Here is a 15341-nt window from a genome sequence, read left to right on the forward strand (position 1 = left end):
GGCTTGACCTGAGACTTATGAAATTCAATACTAGAGATCTGAGCATTTTTAATGGGCTAGTTCATAAAACGTGTGTTGTTTATAATTATTATGCTGCGATCCTTTACTTTGTAGTGTACAGTAGTTATCAATCACGTAATCTCAGCACTGTTAGTGCTGATATTTCCTCTTTGAGCAGTGCAATACTGCCCCCATCAGGCCCTGGTCTGCCAGTGCTACAGATTCCGCACAGGATTACAGTTGGTTCTATTAAATAATGAAAGTGTAGCAAAATAAGCGACTCAAAAGTTCATATCTAAGTATTTAATATGTCAAAGCCATTTATGTAATACATCATTTGTCACGGATATCGGAAGGGATGAACCGGGGTGAGGCAGGAGAGCGGAAAAAGACCCATATGCGTAGCGGTGGAACGGGGGATTAGCCCGGCTCAGCAGTTCAGGAGTCGTATAGGAACCTATGCCCTCAGGCAGCGGACGTGGGGTGACCTGGATGCTAGGCAGGTCTCAGAACAACCGAACGTCAATGCTGAACGAAGGTGAATCCGTGACCTGGAAATATATAGCCCCAGAGAGCGCGACACCGGAGGGAGAGCAAAGCACAGGAAACAAGGGACAGAACAGGGTAGGAGCGCCCTCTGGCTGCAGAGGGCGTGACATCATTAACATGAAAGTGTGAAACAGTGACTCCAGAATGCAAACAAGAGATTAAATCAGTGTCCTTCCCTGTACCTGGATACAGAATTCACTAGAGTTCATGCAAGGCAGAGATACCAACATCAATCATATTGTTCAAATAACTTCAGTCATATAGATTAGATCTCTCCTCAATTTGTTTATTAGGAGTTTCTCACTCATTTCTCTCTCATTAGCTCTTAACAGGTGTTAATTTTATGATGAACATACAGATGGTCAAGGCAATGTATCACGCACTTACAAAAAAAGGTATTTTTTTCCTACGGAGTAATTAGATATCAGCTGACACATCAGAATAAGGTAAGTTCTGAACCTGAGATATTGGAGAGCAAGCTGGGGTATGCGAAAAGACAAATTTCTAATGCAAGAAATTGTATAGGGCTAATATAGTGATGTGATGTGATGTGATGTGGTGTTCTGTTCTGTTCTGTTTTGACATGTTATGATACTCATTACAAACTGGGACTGAAAGGAATTTCCTACAATGACAGGCTAAAATAACTTGCTCTGCTGATCTTGAAAACAGAGCTCTAGGGGGTTATGATCCGAAGTCCTGCGTTCTCAAGGAGCAAGTATTCACAATCCTCAGAGACACTGACAAAGTCAACCAGCTGGACTTCATACTCAGCAGTGAAACAGAACTCGTGACGCCAAGGGGAAACTACCTGGAATTCCGGTTAAAACCAAGAACAGTAGACATACAGTAGGGTTGAGGGGGGGTCTGAAACGAGCTGTTTGTTGAAACCAGTACCGTGCTTCTTTCATGAAAAATAGGACAAGATTCTTGTCTTAATCAGCTACTAAGCAAATCCCCTTTTCAAATCAGGCTCCCGATCTAGTTCTCAATCTCATTATTTAGAAGTCCAATTTAGCTTCTTTGATCCGCCGTATCGTTGCTCCGTCATTAGAGCCTCAATCTCCATGCAAGTGCTTGCATCTCTAAACATTTTTTTTATTTTGCTTCCGTGCGCTGTGATACAGAGGTTTCCTGTTGATTTTTCCCTTTTACTCTTGATCATTTTTTTCTTCGCTCCCTTTTTAGTTTCACGTTTTTTCTCCTTTAATCTTTGAACTTTATTTTTTTCCATTTTTTTGTTATCCATTCTTTCTAGTTTGGCTTGCCAGTTCCCCCCTCTTTAATTGTGAAACTGGGGCCTCGTCTTTTTTTAGACAGTTCTGTCCAGTTTTCTGCCTGCATCATATCTAATTGAATCTCCTGATCCCAACATCTATCTCCGTTTCCTTATCTAAAAAGGCGCGCTGAAAACTGCGCTTGGGCTTCGACCAACCATCACGCTGCTGCACGGTTTTCCGCCCAGTGCAGCATAACAGTTCTAAGTTTTAATATCAGGTACTGACTCCCTTCATTTTAATCAGGTTATAGTCAGTGCTGTGACTTTCACTGCGAACATAACTTGCACTCCCAAAACTGACACTTGGGCTGAAAATAAAGACAGCCCCTGCAATGAATCCACCACCACCACAGTCAGAATAACCAATTATGTGTGCAGCATACCAGTGAAATTGGGAGACAACAGGGTGGTGTCTCATAAGAGGCAGATGGAGAGAGTTCAAGAGCTGGAATTGTTCCAGCACAGGGAGAGGAAGAGATTTGCCACTACACAGAAAGACTGAGTGAATGCTGAATTCTGTATTTCTGGTCTTCATTTTGTTTTGTCATGAGGTATTATATTATACTGTTACTGTATAATGGGTGTTTACAAAATAAACAATATCAGAAAGAGCCAAGAAGAAAAATCAATAATTGAGTTCTTTGTTATTTGGCAAAGCATTGGTGAAAAGAGTAAAAATATAGACACACGGGGTTAAACAAACATTAATTAACAATGACAACACACACTAAACTACTCCCATTACATGAACATACAAATTACACAATTTACAAATGTACAGACAAGGTGACCAAGAGGCCTACAGTACCTCCTGACCACCCAGAGAAAAAAACAGACTGTTACTAAGGATTCAACTCTTATATAACGCGTACAAAGTCCAAAAGAAGAGAAAGCTGCCTTCTAAACCAAAGAGAAAATGGCCTGTGATTAAATCTCTCTTGCTATAAACCCATCTCCCTATTCTAAAATTGACAGACTGAGAGGCCATGTTTAACTGAGAGATTAACAGAACTGCAAGCTCTCTTAACAAGATTCAAATACTGAACTCCAATCTGGTCTTTCTGGATGATCTGGACAAGGAACTCTTGTCTTCTGTCCTTCTGTCCTTCTGTCATTCTGTCTTCTATCCCTCTGTCCTTCCTTCCTTCTGTCTTCCGTCCCTCCATCCCTCTGTCTCTTGTCCCTTGTCCCTTGTCCCTTGTCGCCCTCCTGTTGCTTTCTCCTCTCTTTCACCCCCTTCTGTATGCCTGTTTTATGCTGTGTTCATGGACTGCTGATTGACACTTAATTGATTCATTTAACCAGAACTTCATTAACTAAGGTAAAGTAAAATAAACTTACAATTGCTTTGATCTGCTTTGATCACTGAATCTTTGACCCCAACATCTCCAACATCTCCTTGCTTTGAAGCTCCCAAGAATTGGGAATGTTGACACAGGCCAGGTGTTACCCATTTTAATGAGATTCTTAAAGATGCTTCAATAATCCCGGTAGTTGTAACAACATGATACTCATGGAAATTCAAGGAACTCAATGAGTCAGACAAAGGCTAGCATTGGCAAGTGAGGGCAAGGTGTAGGGTAAGGTGATCACATATCTGAAGTTAAATTTCTTTTGACATCTGGAAGAATGCATAACCACTAGAAAAACAAACATTATTATGAGGATTACTTCCTTGTTCCACTGAATATGTGTGTAGGAGTGAAACAATGCAGGTTGGCAAAGAGACATTTCTCAGGGAAATAAGATAAGAGGTGCATATGTCGAAAAGATATGGTCACACAAAACAAAAAGTAATTGCAATTTTTTTAGAGTACTGTATGTCTTGTGAAATCTTAATATACACAAATTTATTTTCAGTGGCAACCTGCTGTCGCTAATCATAGTATTCACTAAATAATAATAATTATAAAGAATAATAATCATTGACTTTAGGAGAGTCTATGCTGATCGCTCCCCACTGCACATCAACAGCTACCCTGTGAAGACAGTTAGAAGCACCATGTTACTTGGTGTCACATTACAGATGACGTCACTTGGTCCCTCAATACCATCCCCTAGCCAAGAAAGCCCAGCAGCGTCTCTATTCCCTGTGGCGCCTGAGGAGGGCAAACCTTCCCCCGCTCATTCTTACCAATCTCTACAGACACACCACTGAGAGCACCTTGACCAGCTGGATCACTGTTTGGTTTGGGTATTACAACACTTCAGACCACAAGACCCTGCAACGAATTGTGGAAACAGCTGAAAACATCATTGGAGCCTCCCTCCCTTCCATTTCTGCTATCTATGACAAACACTGCATACACAGGGCCTCCAATATAGTACTGTAGATGACCCCTCCCACCCCTCCCATAAACTCATTGCCCTCCTGATATCAGGGAAAAGATATCGCAGTGTACGGGCCAGCTCCACTAGATTCTGTAACAGCTTCTTCCTGCAGGCTGTCAGGCTCCTCAACACCAAGTAATCTACTTGCACCCACCCCAATTCCAGAAACAGGGTTTGAATCCCCCCAGTGTGTTGTGTATATTGTATTATGTATTTGCCTTGGTAATTTGCACTATTTGCACTTTGCTCTATGTGCATCCTGTCTACAATGTCTATGTCAGTATCCTGTCTGTATTTGCACCGTGGACCAGGTGGAACGATATTTTGTTCCACTGTATACTTGTATATGGCTGGAATGACAAATAAACATGAACTTGAACTTGAAAATACAGTACCACCTGCAAATATAATTATATTAACTGAACAGCGTGCAGATCTAGATTGAGTAACAGGCTTGGAACTCGTGGGAATGTTGGTGTTGCCAGGGGCATGACTAGAACAATACAGACCTGAAACAGTTTCTAAAACTTCAAATGAAATAAACTAGTAGCAACAGGGAACAAACTGTAACATGTCATTCACTACAAGTTTAACTCAATAGCAATGAAATAACTACAGTAAAGAACACTAAAACAAAACACAAATGTCATAAGGACATTTTAAAACAAAAAGAATTTTTATACTTAAAAATCACCCATAACACAAAACTGTAGTTCAGCACATTACAAGCAAAAATACATATTAGACGAAATAACATAATAAAATAGTTTGTTAAGACATGACAAAAGTACCAGAAGTGAACATGTATTGTAATCTTCACATTTTTCAGTCCAATTGTTAGATGTATTTTCCAACCAGGATCCATGAATTTGGCTGCAAAAAAGGCCAAATCACTACAGCTCACAGACCACTGGCCTGCCCCGAACATGAGTAGACTGTTTTTTTATGTAATATTGGGTTACTCAGAGTAATGCTGTTCTTGCCCAAATCAGTGACTGTTGTCTCCCGTCAGCACTGTGATGTGAACTTGCAGCTTTCGAATCTTGCAGCTGGAATTCCAAGAGATGGCAGTATGGATGATATTATCTGAAGATGAGATAAATTAAGTGTCCTGTCTGTGTTCCAGGTGTTCCAGTGAAGGATAGGGTTCAGGGCTGAAATACTGGGTCTCCGTTACCCTCCAGTTCTTATCTGGAGAGGCAGAGTGACCCTCAGTGCTGTCTGTATCACGAATCTAAACAGAAGAATAGAGTACGAGGCACAGTCTGTCTGAGATGCTGGCAGATGAAGTACAGCATGCTATGGAAAGCATGATATTTGTGTTAAGTGGCCCAGAATGTCTTTCACTGCTGTTACAAACAGTTGAATAGGGTGCAACTTTAAATTTCTCAGCGCTGGAGGCAGTTGCACATTCTTGGGGAGGTACATTAGCACTCTGCAATAAGGAAAAACTGTCCATGCTGTTGCAGACTGTCACTAAACTTGCAGCGCAGATTTCAGAGTCCATATTGCTGATCCAATTTGTCAGCACAGGGCCCCTGGGACATTAGCACCGTCAGCATTGCTGGCTTTAGGAAGGCTACTGTCTACTGGAGCTTTGTAGTTGCTTGTACATTGTACATTGTGGGAGCCGGGAGATAAAGGAAACTGGTCTGTTGCTGAGGAGCCAGTGTCTGTGTGGTGGTCTCAGCCCTGGGCAGTGGGTTGCTGAGTGAGGATTGTCCCGTCGATTGTTCTGAATTCCAGTCACAGTCAGGACTGTGTTTCTACTGTTTTAACCATATAAGAAACCATATAAGAAAAGTGTAATTATTTTGTTTGCAGATAATACCAAATTAGGAGAATTAGCCAACACTGCAGGAGCAGCAAATGAAGTTAAAAAAGATCCAAAGAGCATTCAAGACTTTACAAACATCTAGCAGATGACATTTGGAGTAATCAAGTGCAGGGTTCTTCCTTCAGATAGTAGAAACACATAAAGTACTGTAAATACAATTGTGTTACCCATTAGTTAGGCCTTATTTAGAATTTGTGTACAATTTTGGTCACCATGTTACAAAAAAATGTGGCTCTGGAATCAGTGCAGAAAAGAATTAGCAGATACATTTTAGGATTTCAAGGAATGTCCTATTCTGACAGGCTCCGAGAACTCAGCCTTTTTAGTTTTGAACTGAGGAGGCAATAAGGGGACTTGATAACAGTACTCAAATTCCCCAAAGACATGAACAATTCCCCAAAGTCAATGCAATGGAATTCTTCAAAATGAACGGTGCAACACAAACCCACATGTGGAAACATGTGGAAGTCCATTTTAAAACATTTTAGAAAAACCTTTTCTTTAACACTAAGTTCTGAGAGGATAGTGTACACTGTTGTGTCGTTGATGCTGATACCCTGTCTTCATTCAAGAAACAGCTACATGAGAACTTTGGATTAAAAAAGGCTGAATGGCTTACTTTTATTGAATCTCTTCTGTTTATAAAGCTTCACTTTCCCAGAACCTTTTGGAGATTTTGTTCAAGAAACATTAAAAGGATCAAATTTAAGGAAGTCAGTGTCTAAAAGTCACAAGCAAAATTTCTAGGTTATAAATAACTTAACTACTCATGCACACCTGAATTTGACTACAGTCTATTGCAGAGCTCCTACACCGCAATTCACTCACACAAGCATACAGGCAACAATTCAGAGATACAACGTAACCTGCACAGCATGGATGTTGGACTGAGTAAGGATAAAAAGGGTACCTGGAATACGATGGGCACAAGGAGAACATGCAGACTCTATACAGACTCTAGACAGTATCCCAGTCTGGTATCAAATCCAGGAGCTGCAAGGTTGTAATACTGACTAGCTAATCAGCCTTTTTTAGTTACCCGTTTCTCCAAATTGATTGATTTTCCAAATTCAGTAATTTGGTGATTTAAGAAAATAACCTATTTGTCCATGAATTCAAAACTGGCCACTTCCAGATTGGGATGGTTCTGATCCAATTATGGTTGCAGGTGGTATTTAGCAGTGAAAACTGGGATCAATGACAGGAGATTGTCACTGAAAATAAACGTTTGTATCGGCAGATTTCAAAATATTTACTCTAAAAAAAGGCAATTGTTTTAGTTTTGTGTTGACCTTTCATATTTATCATATACATACACACCTCTTTTTGTATCAAATGACATCTTTTCCTGAGAAAGGTCTCTTTACCAGCCTGCATTTTTTCACTAGTTATTCACTCATTCAGAAACACTTTTTCTGTGGAACAAGGACGCCATCCTCAAAATCATGACCTTATATGTCTGTTTTTTTTTTTAATTGTGGTGCATTCTTCCAGTTATCAACACAGATTGTAACTCCTGATACTTGACAACGTTACCCTACATCTCCCACTTACGTGCCAACAGTAAGTCTCCGTCAGACTCGTTGTGTTCCTTAAGTACATTTAAGAATGAACTTAAGTATAATTTTTATAATTCATTTTCTTAAGTACGATATATACTGTACTGAATATCATATTGTTACAACTATATAGACAACTATATTGAAGTGTCTTTAAGAACCTAGTTACCACGGGTAACACCTGGCTATTGTCAACATTTCCAGTTCTTTGGAACTTCAGAGAAAGGAGATGTTTGCTGAGATGTACAGTAGGGCACCAAGATTCAGTGATCAAAGCAGATCAAAGCAATTTTACGTTTACCTTACTTTACCTTAGTTTATTAAGTTCTAGGTAAATAAGTCTAGGAACACAGCATAAAACAGCATAAAATAGGTGAAGGGAGTGAAAGAGAGGAGAAACTGACAGGAGGGACGACAAGGGACAGAAAGATGGAAGGCAAGAGTTCATTGTCCAGATCATCCAGAAAGAAAAGAACTAAGTATTCAGACCTGGTTAAGAGAGCCTGCTGTTCCGTTATTGTTAGGAACTTTGATTTCCTGTGTAAATAATCTTTCTGCTAAACATGGCCTCTCCTGGTTAGTATGCCAATTTTAAGTAGGTGTCACGATATTAGTTCCCCCTCCTTAAGGGTGCTCCAGCCCTATCACTCAAGACTTTATTCTCTGCCCCTGTTCCCTATTCCCAGCCCACCTTAAAAGCCAGGCGCTGACGCTCATCCGGGCTCTGCTCTGATTTCCATATCGTGCGAGTCCGGGACCAGGAAGCGCCTGGTCCCGTTAAGGTTTTAACCTCGGTTCCCGTTCCTGTTCCCCGTCCGCCGGTTCCGACCCGGCCTTCGTGGTTTTAACGTCGTGTTTTGATGGATCTTCTGGTTTTGGACTTACTCGTGTGTTTTGGATACTCTAAGGACTAATCTCTTGGATTGTTCGCCTCGGCCACACCTCCCCCGTGCACTAGCGCACCTTGGACACGCCCCCTTGTCTTCAGCCCCGTTTTCCTGCATGACGTTTCCCCAGTGTTCCCCCACTCCGTCGGACTGTGTCGTCCGCATAGGGTCCGGAAAGAACTGTTCGTAGGCTGATGGGTTTCCCATTCACCTTGTAGTATCTGGGTTTATAGAGCCAGAGATTTAAACATAGAACATTTTCTGTTTGGTCTAGAAGACAATTTTCTCTTCTTTTGGCCTTTGTGGCATTATATAATTATTTGAATACTTAGCAACAGTCTGTTTTTTTCTCCGGGTGGTCAGAAGGTAGGCCTCTTGAATACAGTACCTTGTCAGTACATTTGTAAATTGTGTAACTTGTATGTTGTGTGTAGTAGAGTGTGTGTTCTAATTGTTAATAAATGTTTGTTTAACCCAGTGTGCCTATATTATTACTCTTTTCACCACTGCTGTGCCAGAGAATAAAGAACTCATGTGCCTCAAAATTATACCAACCTCTCAGGTATAGTCTCGGCAAAATGTTTACAAGCTGGGGGTCATGATTCTTTATTTTAACTACTGATTAATCCACTTAGCCTATTTTGGATATCTGCTATTTTGTAAACAACAATTATAACAGTATAATATTTTATCATATTTCATATATATTTATCATTTTAACAATGACCTAGCACACTTAAAATGTCAAAATGGATTAATAAAGTAGCATCACCCGTAAATCGTGTTTGAAAGGACTGATGGGACCAGACACTCAGCATTTAAGATGTTAAGTGAAAAACATCGTACCTCATTTGCAACGCGTATGTTTTAGTGTTTTTACTAGGAAACATAATCTGGCAAAAAGCAACCTCATGACAAAAAAAAATGAACACCAGAAATACAGAATTCAGCATTCACTCAGTCCTTCTGTATAGTGGCAAATCTCTTCCTCTCCCTGTGCTGGAACAATTTCAGCTCTTGAACTCTCTCCATCTGCCTCTTATGAGACAGCACCCTGTTTTCTCCCAATTTCACTGGTATGCTGCACACATACTTTTTCAATTTTTGGGATACAAGTTTTATTCTCATTGAAACTCATAGCAGTGACTATAGCCTGATGGGAATGCAGAGACTCAGCATTTGAACCAGTCTGAGGTACTGTGCAGTATAGACATTTATTTATATTGATTTGTCAGTATAATATAATGAATGACAAGATCTAAATATGTTAATATCACATGCAACAGAGTAACATAACACATGCTCACATGCTGGTATTTTATTTTTTGAAAAAGTAAAATTTCATTCAAAGGAACGTTAGGTGTATTCCATGTTTGGAATAAGCATGGGGCCTTCTTCAGCTTTACAGCCGAAACGTTGTGTTTTCTTTCTTCTCTTTTCAGCATGGAAAAAACCTATAACTTGTTCATTTGCAGCCTACGCATGCTGATGCAGCTACTTACCTAAATAACATTCAGTATAACTCTCCTGAATAGTTTGAACTGTCTGATCAATGGCAGCAACTAAAAGTTTACTGCATACAAAACATTAAGCAACAATTTTCATCTCCCCAAAGGCATTATGTTGAAACTTCATGCACACCATATGGAAATAACCCAGAGCTGGACCAGTACTGTATACTGTTGACAGCAATTACAGCTTTCACTGTCTATAAAGTATTACATGTATTATCTCATCTCCAGTCCCCATCTACAGTATCTTCAGGGTACCATCAACGCTGCTTTTACATAAGGGGATCACACCATCTACATCCTCATGTTACTCTCATATTCTTGAACTACAGTCTTAATTTTTTATGACCAATTTTAATAAGGCTTCAAACTTCTGAGACATTTACAGCATAGTATTAAGCAACAAAGTATACAGTAATGCAACTGTTTGGCAACGAAATGGCAAACAATACAGAAGCAGTTTTATCCTGTAACACACACTGTATTAAATATCAAACGTAATAGAAGAATGTTGTTTATACTAAAAAAAAACCTCCTCATGCCTATTCACACCCACTCTCCAGGAAGCATTAAATAGGGGAAGACTTTCTTGTGAGTGAGTAAAAGACAAGCTCAACTGCACATCTTTGACACTGATGCCACAGAAAGTGTGTGTAAGTAGCATTTTTCATTTATTATTTATAATAATTTAAGTGTGGCTCAATGTTATAGTTTGGGATTTTAGTAGTTTTTCTGTGGTGTGGTTCACTGGAACAGATACTGTTATGTTTGGCTAACACTGCATTTTCACACAGGATGAATGAGTGAAAACTAATCTGATCCTACTTTACCACTTTTATACCAAAAAAGACAACTTTTGGTAAGTAATATACTATCTAGCTCTATAACTACATACTGATGTTTCTTTGCTCTGCAAGTTCTTTACTCTGAAATTTACTCTAAATTATTATTGTGCTCTGATTTTTTTTTATTAAATATTTATTAATGTTATCTGTAAACATTATCATGCAGCTCAAACACATTCTGTTAGAAATGCCTTTAGATGTCCTACATTTACAGAAATTACTAGTCCCCTATTTTGATACTTCTGTGTTTGTTATGGGGCGTTCGGTATGAAAAAAAACAAAATAAAATAAGTAATTAAGTAAGTAAAACAGATTTTTTTCTGATTTATTTCTGAAACTTTGCAGACTCTTAGTTTTAGAAATCCAGCTGCCTCACAAACAGTAAGTGGGTTCATCTGAAATTCTTCATGACTTCCTAACAAGCAGGAGGGGAGACTGGATAACAGCATCACTATCTGAATGAAGAAATCAATGATCCACTTGCACTGAATTGTAAGAAGCTGTACACTCCTATTTTAACAACTTTTTTAACATGAAAGTTCATATTTGTAGATTATATTTATAGTACAAATTTGTAAGTAAAACTTGATGCAAGATTAAACTTTATACTGTACATTATTATTATCTTTTAAACTGGCATTTAGATCACTTTTAAATGGTATTATAAATAATTGTTAATACTATGTTGGGTAGTTTTCTCTGCATGTTGATTAAAGAAATCTGAAGATATGGCTGTAGTACAGTGCATGCATTGTTTTGTAATAACAAACATTTGTCAATGCTAACAGACCTATTTGCTTTGTTTAATTAAACTACTGAATGTTTCCTCAACACTGTAAAGTCTGAAAAATGTTCATATTAAAGAGATTCTCTAAAATGCTCAAATGTCATGGAATGAAACAGAAATAACAGCCACATAATTTTATAATTTAGTGGGCTGTCCATATGTTTTAAAGTTGGTATACAGTAGGTCATGGACAGTTGTGAATTGTTAGGTATCGGTACACATTTTGTGTGCCATTGACTAAAATATAGGCATTAAGAGAAAAAGAGATCAGGACAGCAAACCCAATTGCAAATTGCATGAGTAGGTACTAGTACTCACAAAGTGATAAAAATAGATTACAATTTACCCTGTACAATTATGTAGTAAATAATACTTAATGAAGAAACCTTTTCAGAGCTTTTGACTAACCAATTGAGGGTTTTGTTTTCTTTTAGGATGTATAGTGCAGAATGAGCAGTTAAGAGTAGTGTAAAGTTTTCTGACACAATTTTCAAGCCTCTATCATCTTCTAGGTCTTCATTTTTCTCTGCTGACTTTTCAAGCATCACACTTAATTAATAGTTACTCAATCTAAATGCAAATGTTTTTTTTTTTGTTGTTGTAGGTATTTACAGTACTGAGAATTTAAGAAGACACTCGGAATGGCAGCAAACATTGAGCCTGTGAGTTTCAGAAGCTTGGCAACTGTCATAAAGTATGTATGCCCAAACATTCAATTATCAGAAGCTCAAGTCATGGCTTCAGAGCTCAAAGATGTCATAGATTGTACAAGTATCTTGTGGAAAGACACATATTTTAACCTGCTAGAATTCTCTGAGGTTGCAATTTGTCATGGTACTGCAAAGGAAAGAATTCAGGCTGTTGTAGACTACTAGGAATCTCATCCCTCACTGCCTATGCAAGACAAATATAAAGTCTTGTACATTCCTATTTCTACATCTCCAAATACAATCGTAAAACAGCTGTTAGCAGCTTTAGAAGGAAATATAGATTTTATAAGAGCTGCTGAGTCAAGTGATGACTGCGAAGTCTCAAAATTATCCCCTGATGTGGTGTTACTAGCAGCTCAGACTTTCATGTTTCGTAACAGACATTACAATGTTTCTGATGAGGAGGCTGTCCAGACTTTCCACAAAGCCCTTCAATACCAAAAAGGGGAGCTGCATACCTCAGCCGAATTCATAAAGTGTAACAGCAGTGATCTCACAGAGATTGTCAAATGTGTAAACCTGCACTTCTTAGAAGAAAGCATAGACATAATTGGCCATAGACATGCTAAACGCTTGATGGATAATATAAATCAAAACAAAGAGCCTCCCAAATCAAACTGGTGGGATGTGTCTTTGCTTTCAGATGTTGATGACCTTCATCTTACCTATAAAGACAGGGAACACATATTTAAAAACAAGAGTGACGATTACATATTATCAGAGTGGAGGTATGAGAGTGGCCAAAAATCTTGTCGCCGGTACATTTTCTGTGCACAAGATGAATACAGTAGGAAGGAATATTACGCCATGCAATTCAGAGTGACTGTTCCGATAAGTGGTCGGATTACTGACATAAAAAATCTTATCAATGACAACAACTATAATCCTGTGCACATTCTGAAACAATTTGAGGCAGGAAAAGAAAACATGCTGGTTGATTCTGAATTCAAGCAATGTCGTGAATATGTCTGGGGCAGAGATGGCAAACCTCCTGCTCTTCCATATTTTGTTGTGGCGCAACTCTACTGGCCTCATGTCTTACACAATTTAAACTACCTACAGGTACAGGACAAACAGCACGTCACTGATAAAGAGGCACTTACAGTGGTTTATAATGAGATCCGTACTTTAACAAACAACAAAGGAAAAACTGATCCTACACTTCAAACATACACTTGGTTTCTGAACAAACCAAGTAATGCTGTTACTGATTTCCCAGAACTGAAAGATTATTCTGAGGGTCAGACTTTCTCTGATGACTACCTACGTCCTTCAACAGAACCCCTCCAAACAGACTATTTTAGTTATGAGTGGTCAAGAGCAAACCATGAAACCACACACCAAGACTTCACATTAATATACAGAGCAAGGCCAACCTGTGAAAGAGTTCCTCAGACCATTTCGGAGGAAGAGAGAATAAGATTTGATTATTGGCAGTACATCAAAGAGTTTGTCTTCTTTGGTGGGTCACACTCTGAGGGAACAGTGCTGGCCCCAGATCCAGCTTGGATTGATCAGGCACACAGGAATGGAGTGGGCATACTTGGTACAGTTTTTTTGCCTCCACTGGAGTATGGGGGAAATGAGCAGGACACTAAAGAATGATCAAAACCAGAGAACCTGCAGAAGCTAGTTGACATTGCCCAGCAATTAAACTTTGAAGGGTGGTTTCTGAATATTGAAAGCTACAGGTCATATGCAGATTCTAGCTTAAATACACTGAAATCCTCAATTCAGAATATGGATCTCAGGAGTAAACAACTTATACTGTATTTACCCAAATGTGAGCAAAATAGTCGCCTTGATCCAGAAAAGGCTGGAGTAAGGATGACGTGTGATGAAGAAATCAACAACGTAGGTGATGCTTTTCTGGAAAAAGGAAAAAAAAAGTTGTATTTGAATTTTTGGACACTGACTAAAACGATTTTCGAGAACAAGCCTCCTCGGAAATATCTGATGTTTGTCGATGAACCCTTTTGGAAAAACACACTAAAAATGGATAGAAGATACTTAGTAGACCCGAGCAGATTTCTATATGCACAGAACAGTCATTGGCAGTTTTTTCTAGGTGAGAACGGTCTGGAAAGAGAACCAAAGGATCCAAATCCTTGGTATGGAATTGCTAAATACGCAAAACAAAGAAAACGATTAAGTGACAAATAAATACACCATTTGCTCAAGTTGGAATTCCTGCTATTCAGGAGATTTTGTACTTCCAAGGGTCTCCTCAGTCATCATTAAATCAAGACCAGCCATGACTGACGTTGTATCTTGGATCCCTCTCACACCTCACGAGATACACTGACCCGGTTTCCTGGCCCTTTGATAAAATTTAGCGGGCCATTGAAATGTAAAACTGGAAGTAGCAGTAAACATTGCAGAAAAACTAGTTCCCTGCAAGGCTCTTTCGCTGATTTTTAGTTATATTGTGATTTGTTTGTACTTTCACTTTTAAATATCAGTTGTTTGATTTTAAGCGAACCTTGCCTGACAATGTATTATTCAGCATCTTGAAATTAAATGAGCTCAACATTATTTTTTCATCACTAATTTTTTCTTAACTGTACGTTAACATTTATTCACATTTTTAGTGAGGGGACTTAATGTACAGTATGAGATGGATCTTGGTATTGGCTAATCTAAGTACTGCATACAGTAATACTGTATGTGGTTTTAATAAGATGTAGGGATGATATTGATTATACTGTTTAAATCCTAAATATGATGAGAAATGTGAATGTTTTTTTAATATAACCTTATAATGTTGTTGCACCTTTTAATGCATACTGTAGCACATGGTGTTTCATTGGGGGAATCTGAAATATATTATATCTTAGACTGTGCTGCTTTTTTTGTTTTTCCCAGACTGTGGAATGATCTCAAAGCTCACATAAACTCTAGCAAGTCCTGTTTATTTCACTGTTTTAATTTGTGAAAACTTGTCTGTGTTGTTTAACTGTTGTATAGTACAGCACCTTAACATAATGTAGTATGAAAGGTGCTCTATAAAATAAATGATATAAAACTTTTGTATGCTTTCAAAGTA

At 38.6% G+C, this 15341-nt stretch overlaps 1 long non-coding RNA gene across 1 annotated transcript; it reads left to right on the top strand.

Annotated features, from left to right (window-relative positions):
- Positions 1 to 10530: 10530 nt before the first annotated feature.
- On the top strand, positions 10531 to 15341 carry LOC148676010 (uncharacterized). Its single transcript, XR_015925491.1, has 2 exons — positions 10531 to 11290; positions 12190 to 15341. It is a non-coding gene; the product is annotated as an uncharacterized LOC148676010 (long non-coding RNA).

The sequence above is a fragment of the Lepisosteus platostomus genome, chromosome 2 (genome assembly GCF_059453375.1).
Source record: "Lepisosteus platostomus isolate fLepPlt1 chromosome 2, fLepPlt1.hap1, whole genome shotgun sequence".
Taxonomy (NCBI): domain Eukaryota; kingdom Metazoa; phylum Chordata; class Actinopteri; order Semionotiformes; family Lepisosteidae; genus Lepisosteus; species Lepisosteus platostomus.